This window comes from Puma concolor, chromosome A1 (genome assembly GCF_028749965.1).
Source record: "Puma concolor isolate L17-30 chromosome A1, mPumCon1.1.hap2, whole genome shotgun sequence".
NCBI classification, from domain to species: Eukaryota; Metazoa; Chordata; class Mammalia; order Carnivora; family Felidae; genus Puma; species Puma concolor.
The window spans coordinates 86,349,582-86,363,385 of record NC_141667.1 but is presented as its reverse complement, the minus strand read 5'-3'; positions in this window follow the sequence as shown (position 1 = coordinate 86,363,385).

The window sequence follows — 13,804 nt, the reverse complement described above, 5'->3', positions numbered from 1 at the left end:
TCTCATAAGAGAGTGGGATCCTGACAATAGTATGGCATTTGCAAGGACAAATTAATAGACAAAGAAATGTGTAAATATAAGATCTGCAGGCGCTCTCCCTTCAAGTCGTTAAAAATTTATTGTTAGAGTTAAGACATTCATAAAACACTACTAGTGGGTGATATGTTATTAATGTCAAATGTGTGTCATGGGTTCTTCAGAATTGGAACCATGGGAGAAAGCTTTTTGGAGAAGATGTTGATTTTATTGTATCTGAAAAGAAAAAAACAGTTTGAGTGTAGATAGAGAAGGGGAAGAGGTCTTTCTCAGAGGAAGGAAGGATAAGGACAAAAGGAGAGGGGTAAATGCATGTTAGAACATGATTTCAGGATGATGAAAATCCAGAGAAAACAGAAAGAAAGCAGAGACAAACCAGAGACATTCAGTGGGAAAAATAATGGTGTGCTTAGAAACATGTTTTCAGTGAAATAGTGAGAATGAGTATCAATTCAGCTAAGTTGGCTGAGGGTGGTGAAAAACAGAAGCAGTGGAGTTCGACCATTTGTTTCATAAAGTGATGGAAAAGCTACTGCAGTAGATCAAGGATTCAGAATGTTCAAGCAGTTAAGAGAGGTATGTGCATGCTTCAAGACAAACTTAAAAAAATCTATAAAAATCTTAAATTAGTTTATATTTTTGACCTAAAGATAAACTATACTTATGGGTCAAGAGTATTTTTTGCACTAGATTGTCTCTGAACTATTTTGCATTTGCTTTTCTGGTTTTTATTCATCAGTAAACTTTTATTTTCTTCCATCATAATTGCATGTATAGACTAAAAAGTGTATTCTTATCCCAAATGTGTAACATTTCAATTCTGAAATAAAATTATAAATTCTTAAAGTTTTCTAATTGAAATGTATTAATGAATAGTCCTTCTGCCCAAACCTTCTTAATTTGGAAATATTATAATCATCTTTGTCATATTTAGCTTTGTTCTCCAGACCACAGATCCTTTTATCTGATATACTAGCCTAGAACATGGTTTAATTAAAAGGAATACCTGTCAATAAAGCTGCCATTTAAAATAATCTTCCCGTATGGCTAGTAAGAATTTGTCATTAATATTTTTGAGGAAAATTTAGTAACACATATCAAATTAAAAATAATCATATCAATTGATCTAGAAACTCTTGATTAAATAATTTAAGAATGAATTTCCTTAGAGTGCTATTTATAGTGGTAAAAAATTAGGAAAACAGATAGGGGAACGGGTAAATAAGGCATGGTAAAATAAGTTCACTTACGCAATGGAATGTTAATCAGCAATTTAAACATTTTTTTTTTTTTTTCAACGTTTATTTATTTTTGGGACAGAGAGAGACAGAGCATGAACGGGGGAGGAGCAGAGAGAGAGGGAGACACAGAATCGGAAACAGGCTCCAGGCTCTGAGCCATCAGCCCAGAGCCCGACGCGGGGCTCGAACTCACGGACCGCGAGATCGTGACCTGGCTGAAGTCGGACGCTTAACCGACTGCGCCACCCAGGCACCCCTAAACATTTTTAAAAATCTGTATGACGGTACGAGGATGCTTAAAGTACAGAGTACAGTATAGGGAGGGAAAATCAAAATTAAACATTTTAAAAATGTTTATTTTGAGAGAGAGAGAGAGAGAGAGAGAGAGAGAGAGCATGCATGTGCGCAAGTGCACAAGCAGGAGAGGGGTAGATAGGGAGAGAGAGAATCCCAAACAGGCTCCGTGCTGTCAGCACTGAGCCTGATCAGGGGCTCGATCTCACAGTTTGTGAGATGTCACAAACTGTGAGACAAACTGTGAGATCATGACCTTAGCCAAATTCAAGAATTAGACGCTTAACCAAATGATGACCAGGTACCCCAGTAATTAAACATTTTAATATGAGTTCAGTGGCATGACTATTATGTATATTAGAGAATGTTATCAAAATTAACGAGTTTCTGTTTTTGTTTTTGCTAATTGTGGCTATAAAGATGATTTGAACTTTCCTGTTTGCACCTGTCTACATTTACAAATTCTCTGTAATGAGCATAAATTATTCCTATAATTGAAGAAAATGTAAAAATATATATTTTAAAATGACGAACACACTATAACATCAAAATTACAAAATTAGAAGGGAGCAAGTTAACTCAAACTCTAAGAAAGCTTACACACAGATGTGACATTGTGAAATTTTCCACTGTAATCTCAACATGTGGAGAGTGACTACAATTAGAAATAAACCACTGCTTAAGCTTCACTATGAAACCTTGGAAGGTGCTGATGACACAGGCAAAGGAGAAATCAAATTCTTTTTTGTGAAGTACATTAAAAGTTTTTTTTTTTTTTTAAAGAGTATTTATGTTTGCTACTGAAGCAACTTTGCCACCAGATGCTTCTGTTTAGTTTTTATAAGGACTGTAGTTGTTCACCTCTGAAATATTAACTACTGTTTGGCTAGTATGCAAATGCTAAATCAAACACCTGTTTTCAAGACATGCACAGTTGATAGTCTGCAGGCTCTACTCCATCTGATGCTACATGTTGCATTTTTTGAGGAGGTATTACCTCAAAGAGGAATCTCCACTTGTAAATGATGGGTTAACATGGGGGTTTCTCTTTCTATTCTTATTTTTTTAGTTTTAGAATGCAACCTCTTATTTTTGACTTTTTGCAGCCTTTATATTCAATATTTTTTCTTTTCAAATTTCTACTTAAATTCTAGTTAGTTAACATACAGTGCAATATTGGTTTCAGGAATAGAATTCAGTGATTCATCACTTATATACAACACCCAGTGCTCATCACATTATGTTCAATGTTTATTTCTTGCTTATTGTCCTGTTTTTACCATGTGTTATTTTCAGTTAGAATACAACATGACCACAGGAACCAACAAGCAAGTTTTCTGGGGACTTTATCCTGAGAAATATTTACCTGTTGGGTGGAAAACTTTGCTTCTGTTTGCAGGGCTGTATCCCAGACAAGTTTAGCTAAGATCTCAGCTTTGCTTTCAGGGATAGGTAGGTAGATAGATAGATAGATAGATAGATAGATAGATAATATATTGATTGACAGACAGGAAGGTAGATCTTATGTGTGTATGTGTATAAATACACATACATTTACACACATATAAATATACACTTCAGATCATAGCTATAATGTGTATTTTTCATCTTGAATGAAATAAGTTGCATTAATTTCAAGAGCTTGAATGAATGTGGTTTATGTTTCGGTGTGAAGCAACAAGTGACTTCTCCATTCATCAAAAGTTTGTTGAAAGCGTGGTTAACCAGTAGAACACAAGAACCTGTGGAGCAGACAAAGATTAATTATACCTGTACTCATGCAGCAATGTTTGTGTTCCAAACAAATTATATTTGCTTGTGTTTAAACGATGCATAAATCTGATGCGTGCAGATGAACGTGTGTTCAGGATGGGTGAGCACACTTGTTTGAATGTCATATTTATCCCTGTATTTTGTCAGAAAATTAACTTCTTTGGAGTTTGTGCTTGAGCTGAGCATATGGTTGTTGATCTCTGGAGATGACAGCCTATCTGAGCAATAGCTCCTTATGGCTCCAGCTCTCCTCGGCTGGCAGATGCTTTGGGCTTTTCTACAATTAAGTGGAGATCATCACTGTTTTCTTTGAGCACTGCTGTGCCTTGTACTCTGAAGTGTTTTGTTAATCACTGTCTGCCTTCGACAGAAGCTGCCAAAGCTCTCATTAAGTTTGAATTTTGAGATGTCATGCTCGAATGATGGAATTTCATCCTTTTTCTGCATGAATGGAATTGGCTATGGAAAGGTGCCAGAAAAAAAATCATGTCACTAAAGTATACTTGCTTTATATTTTGGGGATGAAACAAAAGGCAGTTGGGGGAGGAGGAGCTCCCAATAATTTGTCAATTCTGCAGCCTATAGTTTCCTAGGTGATATGATTGTTAAGTGCTCACCCTTATTAATAGGAACAGTTCCCTTACAGCATATATCAACAGTCAGTCATTTCCTTTTTCACAAAGTGAACTTTAAATCTCTTCTCTTACTTGCCCCAAGACCTTTCGTGGCATTTGATATCGACTCTCAGTATGTTGAAATGAAAGTAGTATGCAAGTTGCCCAGAACTAAAGCGATTTCTTTAATAACCTGTCTGTCTAATTGGGGGCAGAAGAAGATATTTGGTAGTACAGGGGAAAAAAGCCATTTTTGCCCTTCAAAATAATTGCTTGCAATTGTATAGACGGGAAACTCAATGCATCTGTTGACTATTTAATGATTTGCTGCAGGAAACTAAGTGTTATGGGAAATATGGTTTGAAAAGACATTATCCTTTTCTCTTGGTGAATCTAATTGTTTCATGTGAATGACTAAAAGTAGAAAATAAGCCTTGAAGAAAAAAAATACTTAGAGTAATTAGCTCTAATGCCTAATCACTGGAGTCATAAGCATTTGGAAATTTAATAACTGATCTATAAAGTCCTACACTTGCAAAGCCTGACATCTACTTGTCCGCAAACTTCAAAAGCAACATTGTTTTTGTGTCTGCTTTGTCTGTAGCTCAAATCTTTTTACTCAATAACATATGCGATGATGGTTATTTCATTGAAATGTTTTAATGGTCACTAACAAAATGAAATTCAAACGTGTCACTTACCAGTAGGAAGAACTGGCTACTTTGACTACAATAACTTTAGCATCTTTGCTTCTTTATAAATACAACCTGCATTTTCCATACGGCCAGGAATAGACTTCAGAACACACAGGGTAAGAACAGTGTCCACCACTTTTAGACCATTTTAATGACTATGCATGTTGAAAGTGGCTGAGTAAAATGATGGTTGAGAGTTCTGAAGCATAATGTTAGTTATTGGTTTTTTATAGCTCTCTAATGACAAGGAGATTATTAATTTCTATGTTCTAGGAACAATTGAAGGACACAATCTAGGTACCTTGCTCTATAGTAGTAGGTGAGTACCATATGAGCTGAGATAGGAACTGGAAGGAAACAGACAAGTTTATATTGATAAAAACTCCAATCTTAATCTTCTGTCCCCTGTTTAGACAAAGAAGATCACTCATTTGACATAATTTGATTTGTGCAATGAGATCCTGTTGTCCAGCGTCCCTCTCCCACCTGGGTTTTAAGAACTGCCTTTAGAAGGAAAAAGGATATTCTGTTGAAATAAACACAGGACTGTAAGATCGGGCCACTGTTCATAGGTGTGAGCCCTATGGGCCATAGGGAAGCCACAAAACTTGTCAAACCTCATTAACTATTTGGCCTATATGCCTCAAAGTGGCATTCTAAGTATAACAGAAGTTGAATGTAGAAGATCACTGAAAACAACACACTGTATAAAGGTAAGGCAACATAGCTCCAACATTTAACTTCAAAACCTAGTACTTTCTTCACAGACTCCCTTTCTGTAGACTCAAGGTTTAAGAAAGATCTAATGTCCAAGATCAGCCAAAAAGGTTCTCTTCTAGTGGCATTTTCTATAGTGGTATAATAGAGAACTTAGTAAAGCTAGGTCTCAGGAAATATATTACTTATACATTTTTAGGTATGCTTTTGAAGCCTATATTCTTGACTTATGATAGTTATTTAAATACATTTCAATCATATTTATTCTTCTCTGGTACTATCCTAAGTAAGCCATTTCCTATGTGTTAAATAAAGTCAATTATTAACATTTATTTTTGTTAAGGAGCTCCTGGGTGGCTCAGTCAGTTAAGCTTTCGACTCTGGATTTCAGCTCAGGTCATTATCTCATGGTTTGGGAGTTCAAGCCCCATGTTTGACAGTGCAGAGCCTCCTTCCCTCTCTCTGCCCTTCCTCTGCTCACACACACATGCTGTCTCTCTCTCAAAGTAAATATTTAAAGTGCAAAATTCTTTTACTTTTATTCAAAAATTACTTTATCTACTTTCATAAAGGTGCATAAGACAGCAGGGTAAGCTTTTTTGTAGTAAGTGTAATCTTAAAAAAATAAAAGTAGTAACTTCTCACTGTAGAAGTTACAGAAAGTAAGTAAACAGAAAAATTCAGAGGGAAAAAAACCAACACAATACCATTACACAGAGATAACCCCTCAAAGATTCAGGTATAGGTCCCTTATCTTATGTTTTTGTTTTAGGTCATTGTAGCCATCCCAAATGTTACACAACATTGACTCCTGTGCTCTCTATTCAATGTCTTATGATTCCATGTGAATTCCTTAAGACTATAAAATATCTTTATATATATCTAATTTTCACATACATGCTTTTATTATATGTATGGCATGGATAGTATAAATATTTGTTATATATTTTTTAACATTCTGCAAATCTGAGCAGTTAGTCTTTTTCCAATGTTTTGCAGATCTGTATAAAATGTACTAAATATTTTTGTGTATAAAATTTTGTCTGAATTTGGCATCTTTGTCTTATTTTAGATTTTGAGAAATAATAAATTCCTTACTTATATAGCCAAATTCCTTATTTCAGATTTTGATTTAAAGCAGGAAGGACATCCATTTTTCCATCAATAGTAGAATTCTGTCTCAATGAACTTCTGATTAGAGAGTGAAAATATTGTGAAGTTTTTACCTTTCTTATCACATACACATTGCAAAATGGAAAAAGAAATATTTTGCATAACAATATCTAATGCCTTTCTGGAAGAAGCTCTAGATAACCATGTTGAAATACATATCTGTTAGCAATACCCTCAGTGTTTTGAATGATAGCAGAGAAGGCAGAAAATCTTCCCCACCAAAGCCACATTCTCTTTCAGATATTCTCTGATACTAGCATCCTTATCTTTTTAGTGCTTTTCCTCTTTTCTCCTCTTTAAAGAATTAAGCCATGTTAAGCATTTGCAGAGTATGTAGCATATAACAAATGCTCAATAAAGCAGGATTTTTTTTGTTACTAAAAATTGGCAGAGCGATGATATAACTCTAGTAAAACCATGAAGGGTCTATAATGAATTTCCAATACGTATTAAGATTTCACTAGTTGAAGGAGAGGAAAAAAAAAATCCTAAAATTGAGGAAACTCTTCCCCAGAGAGAACAAATCTGTTCTTAAAGACATCACTTTCTGGAGACACGCATCCTTTTTTTTCCTGCCACAATTCTGGAGAAGTTTTCTGGAGCATACACCACTCAAATAGATATCAGAGGTTATGGTAACATTTTAATTATTGGGGGGAAAAGCAACAAAAATAAAAGATTTTAAGATAGATTGCTGTCTTTGTACATATGTTTTTGTCTTTTTTTTTTTTTACAGAACATTTTTTTATCTATAATTAAATGTCACCAGTATGAACTAAGTGCCAAAAAAACTTTGAAGTATTAAAAATAACTTTTGAAAAATACTTGGATTCATTTAAAATATAAAACAAATTTAAATCATACTCATATTTTAATGTCACATGTATTTTTGAGTATTTCAAAATAGTCCATTTTGAAAACAAAATGTGTTGCTTATTTGAGGAAAGATCTTTTGCCAGCCAGCATATCACAGGTATGATGGGATGGCCTGTGGTCTGTTGGAAATAGTTCTGTCTCCTTGTCTCTAAAAAGAGACCGTTGGATAACCGGTGTAAGAAAACTTAATTCTCTGTTGTAAAATCAGTAGTAGTTATACCTAATTTACAATAATTCATTCGCTGTTAATCATTAGATAGAAAGATATGTAATCATCAATAGGCATTTTTCAAGCCTAATTATTAGCAAATTATTACTGGTATCACATTATACACAGTATACATAGTAATTTTTTTAATGTTTATTTATTTTTGAGAGAGAGCGAGAGAGAGAGAGAGTGAGCATGAGCAGGGGAGAGAGAGAGGGAGACACAGAATCCAAAGCAGGCTCCAGGTTCTGAGCTGTCAGCACAGAGCCCGATGCGGGGCTTGAACTCACAAACCGCAAGATCATGACCTGAGCCAAAGTCAGATGCTTAACTGACTGAGCCACCCATGCGCCCCCACAGTATACATATTAAACCCTAATCTTCAATAGAAATGGCAAGAAAGTAGATTGAGTTGTAATACCAATATTCTCAATAAAATGAAGTCCTACTGATTAAAAGTTAACAGAATAAAGTATTTTGGATATTCTAACAGGTGTATTTAAAAAATATTCTTTCCCTAACAACAATGGATTTTACTTATGCATATTGTCAAAAACTAATCTCTTCTGGTAATACTTCCCAGAATAATTCTTTTTTATAACCAGGAAATTGGGTGTCCTCTCTAAAGATCTCTTCATAATCATCTCCCTTCAAAATGAGCCTGAATTTTTTAATGTTGAGGAATGTAAAACACAGCCTATCATTTATATATTCTTGGACTGATGGGTAAGGCTTATTTTTATTTTTGTTTTACTTCTCTCTCTTTCTCTCTTGTTCTCTAAGACGTTTTATTTTTTAGAAGACAGTGCTACATTTGGTACAATTGCTGAACCTGCATTAATGTATCATGGTCACCCCAAATCCCTAATTTCCATTACGGTTCTTTCTTGGTGGACTTGCGCAAATGTCTAATGACATGTATTCAACAATGTAGTATCAAATATTGTATTTTCACTATGCTATCTCTTCTTAAATACATGTAAGTATATTGTAACGAATATAGATTAAGACATTTTTTTCGGTTTTTAAAATATGTCTTCTCTGAGTGGTGATTCTATTCTTCTCTACATATTGCCTTAGCTGAGCTCCTAGAATCATTTCTCTATCCTCCTTTCCCTTTTTCCCCTTGCACACCCCATGATAGGATGAGGGCACAAGTGCTATTGCAAGCAATATTTCTTTACCAGGAATCAACTTCCAAGCAACAATTTTTATTTTCTGGCTTATATCATGTAATGGTTTTCTCTCTAATTGTTATTTGAATTATTTCCAAGGAGAAAACCTTTATACAACATATTCTACCCTCAAGGAGTTGACATCTGAAATAGAAAAAGAAAAAAATAACCTTCTACAGAAATATAATGGCAACCTCAAAATTTAATATGCTTTTATCTTTTGTATTCTAGAACACATAACCTTCTCCCTAGTCATCAAATGTCTAAATAAGCATGTACTATAAGGAAATGTAATGAGAAAAATTTAGTAGGTATTTATCTTCTGACACTTAAAAATAGGATTACAGATCCAGTCACTAGCTTTGCAATCAAGGCAGTTGTCTTGAGTGATAATTTTCTAAATTATCTCATATTTTATGTAGTATGATCCTGGAGGATCTTTGTCATGGAGTTCCTATAGTACATAAAGAAAATATCCCATATGCCAGGTAGTGCTTCCTAGGAATTTGGAGTAGCAAAAAAAGGGGATTTGATATAGTAGAAATCTTTTGTTTTCTACTTGAATGCGGCATTATTAGAAGCTGTGAACAAAAGAAACAAAACAAACAAAAAAAAGAACCAGCCAGAGTGTCTCTTGTCTCAGATTTAGAGAAGGGGAAGGCAGGGACTCAGTTACATCAAGATAGCAGTTCCTGGTGGCCACGTAGCAAGACTTGAGCTTAGCTAGCAGAACAGAGATAAGACCAAGAACTAGATGACAGTCAGTCTAGAGAGTTTTCCAGAGGGGCTGTGGTGAATTGAATGGTTCCTCCTAACATAGCACTAGGTTTTCTCATAGAAGTATATATTTGCACTCTCTAATGCAGATGATATACCTCCTCACCAATGATTTTGCCTTGACCATACAATTTTTTGGCCAGTGGGCTCTGGCAAGAACTGGCAGTGTGCTATTTCTGAGCCAGTGTCTTAAGAAGTATTGTGTGTTTCTGTTGGCCTCTCTTGCTCTTCGGCTCGCTCTCTCTTTTTAAGTTTGTTTGTTTGTTTGTTTGTTTGTTTAGAGAGAATGAGCAGGGGAGGAAAAGAGACAGTGCGAGACAGGATCCCAAGCAGGCTCTGCCCTGTCAGCATGGAGCCCAGTGCGGGGCTTGTACTTATGAACCCATGAGATCATGACCTGAGCCGAAATCAAGAGTTGGACGCTCAACCAACTGAGCCACCCAGGTGCCCCAACTCTTCTGCTATCTATCATGGAATGAGCCTACTGTAGATTGTGTCTAATTCTCAGAAAATAAACAAATGAAAAAACACACAAAAAATTCTGAACCAGATCTGTAACCTAAAGGATAGCCTCTCAGCCCAAACCATGAACCTATGAGCAAGAAAAATAGATGTTTGTTTTTGCGGGGTACTGAAGTGTGGGAGAGTTTTATATGCAACATTATCACAGGAGAAACCTGACTTATACAGAGGGTCACCAGAAGGACTTTGATGCCGGATGGCTACAGATAGCCTTTTGAAGACTAAATGAAATAATTCTTGTACCACCAGCAGAAGCCTAGATGAAGCCTAACCAGTACATGAATGCTGCCCTTTCCAAGGAGACTGAGGTAAGATTAGATTATGCCATCCAAGTCCTCCCCATCCAAGGCAGCTGGGCAAGTAGTACCTATATAACCTTAGGGGCTGGAGGTGACAGGGGACTTTTCACCTGATTGCTTGACCCTTCCCTGTTTCCATAAGGTTATAGGCTCTTCTACTACACTTGGACTTCACCTTGACTTCACCTTACAAAGAAAAGCATGGAATGGAGAGTTTGAGAAACTGAGAATTGTTATTCAAGGCAATAAATACTTCTTAAAAAGACTATATCATTACTTAGTTTAGACTTTAAAAATCGGCCTTTTTTTTAAAATACCAGCTTTTACTTTTACTTTTATTTTTTAAACAATTTTTTAAATTTGAGTAGAGTTGAGTTGAGTAGAGTTAAATTTGAGTAGAGTTGACACACACAGTTATATTAGTTTCCAGTGTACAGTATAGTGATTTCACAAGTTTATACATTGTGCTTTGCTCACCATAGGTGTAGCTATATATGTCACTATGCAGTGCTATTACAATATCATTGGCCATATTCCTTATGTGGTGCTTTTCATTCCTGTGACTTATTCATTCCATAACTGGAAGCCTGTATCTCTCACTCCCCTTCATCCATTTTTCTATCTCCCAACCATGTGGCAACCATCAATTTATTCTTTGTATTTATGCAGCCTTTCAATTTTCTTGGTTGCTTGTTTGTTTTTCCTGATAACCACAAATTTGTAGGTAGGAGGGAAACTAGTATGGTTATAGGCTTAGAAAAGAATTTTTTCTCTATTTAATTGAGTTGTAAATTGAATGAAGACTAGTTAAGGTGGTCTGTAAAGGTTTCAAGGGGAAGTGTGATATGAGTAGGATTATGGAAAAAATGGGGAAAGATAAAGTTCAGCAAAAGATGATTGGGTTAAGTCTCAATTTTATTCCCTTTTTATCTGTATCTTGTGCTTACATATGCTCTGTGGTTGTTGTGAAGAAGGAAAATCACTCAAAGCCCAGTTTAGTTTTTGAATTCAAGGGAAAATAATATCATAACTTAAATTCCTTTGTTGGTACCTAAGAATTTTTAAAATTTTGGCCTTATCACATAAGAGTGAAGAGCTAGCGGCACCTGGGTGGCTCAGTCTGTTAAGCGACTGACCAGCTCTTGATCTCGACTCAGGTCATGATCTCGACTCAGGTCATGATCTCAGGGTTCCTGGGATCAAGCACCGCATCAGGCTCCATGCTGACAATACCAAGCCTTCTTGGGTTTCTCTCTCTCCCTCCCTCTTTGTCCCTTGCTCACACACGCTCTCTCCTTCTCTCAAATAAATAAAACTTAAATAAAAAAGAGTGAACAGCTGAGTAAAAACATGCAAATGAGTATAATTTGTCTTTAACTTAAGGTTCCTGTACATTTAAATATCACTTTTCTAGATAAACTATTTCCATGAAGGTTAAAAGGCAAAGAAAAAAACAACCATTGTAACGTTATTAATTTTCTGAGAAATCACTAGCAATGGAACCTTTTGTACTTAGAGTGTACTGTTCTTGCTACGTAAATCTCTAATAATTCAACTGTCACCATTCCAATTATTTCTGTTTACTTTAACTGAATCACAGAAGACATTGATATGCTCATGAAATTTGTAAAATATGCACACAGATAAAAAGCATTTGCTTTTTAAAAATGTATCTTTTGGCATTTTTAAAAAATCAACAATACCTTTTTATGGATTGAGTAGGGTTGTGATAAATTTTATAATTTTGTTACCTACAATATTATTGACCCTTAGTCTGTTATGTGTAATATTCAAATACTGAACGATCTTAATTTATTACAAATATCTACAATGGGCAATGGAGATTTCCTGTTCCTGTAGATTATAAAACAAAAGCATAAGGGGCTGATTTCATTTATTTCAAGACTATTGATTTCCAGTCCTTCTCTGCTAACTTTAAAAAAGTCACAATAGAGATTCATTTATTTTTATTAAAAATGATAAATCTTAAAGTATATTCTCTCTTTAGGGCTTTTAGATTTTACCTCTTTACATGCTTTTCATAGTTCAGTGAAATATTTCTATGGAAATAATAGTGACAATAGCAGTTGGAACCAGATTAGAAATACAAGTGGTTCCTCCATAGGAAGATGCCTCAGAGGTTTGAAGATTGTAGATTCTGTGCATAGATTTTTAGTAAAACATTTTCACTACCTCTGTGTTTGAAAAACATAATAGATAAATATCCCTGACATTACATATATTCATTGATTTTTCAGCACTACTGCATGGGATGCTGCAGTGATTTACAAAACTATCCCTGCAGATAGAACCTGAAAGGTAAAGTTCCTTATTCTTAGTTTCTCAATAAACATTTTAAACCATGAGTCTCAAAAATATCATCGTACTTTCTATCCCTGATCACAAAACTAAAATTTCTTATGAAGACACCATTGCATTACTTAAAATTATATTGTACAAGTAATAATTTAATAACTTATTGGAAGAGATACATAGCCTTTCTGCCCTCTGGTTTTTGTAAAAAAAAAAAATTATTTAGATTTGTCCTTGAAATTGACACATCGAAAACACATCTTTAAAAATACAAAATCACCACTCCTTGCAGAAGACCAAGACTGTAAACTTCACGTAGCTTTCTCTGAATTTAGTCTTCCCTGCAAGTGCATGTGCACTGTAATTCTCTGGGACAAGTTCCAGATTTATATTTGTGTGGTATTGTAAAACTCTCAATTCCTTGTCAAGGAGTTGCCCTCCAGACTCTGGTTTTGGTGGATTTATTCAGTTTTGTCCAACAGAGACACTATGGTAGTTCATCTCTTGGGCCTTGGTTTCCCCACAAAGAAAGGCAGTGCTCCTTTGTTGCAAAAAGCCCAGGTAAATGCTCCGCCAAGGCACCACTGCTACAGGTGCTAAATGTGAGCAATGCTCATGTTTTCACATTGATTTTTTTCAGGTGCATTACACGATTGTGTTAAAAATGTTTGCATATAGTGGCTTCTTTAATTTGATACCAAGTCAAAGTAAATAATGGAGACTTTTCAAAAATCATTTTAGATTTTGCCAAGTTTTTACAAAGTGGAATAAAATTCCTTTTTGTTAACCAAGAAAGGTCTACACAGGATAGCTATGGTAAAAAACTTTGTCACTTATGACCACTACTAGTTAAACATTCAAAACAAGTTCATGTGGTCTTATGACTTCAGTAAAGTCATAAGACTTTATTGTCCTAAGTATGACTTAGGTAAAGTGAAAATTACCATGTGAAAGCTGAAATGTTAAAACAACAACAACAAAACTAAACCGTGTAACTTTTAAATAGATCAACATAACTACTAAAATTAAACTTTTAATAAATGACAAATTTAACATGTGTTTTATAACGAGGCTCTAGATTTTAACATAAT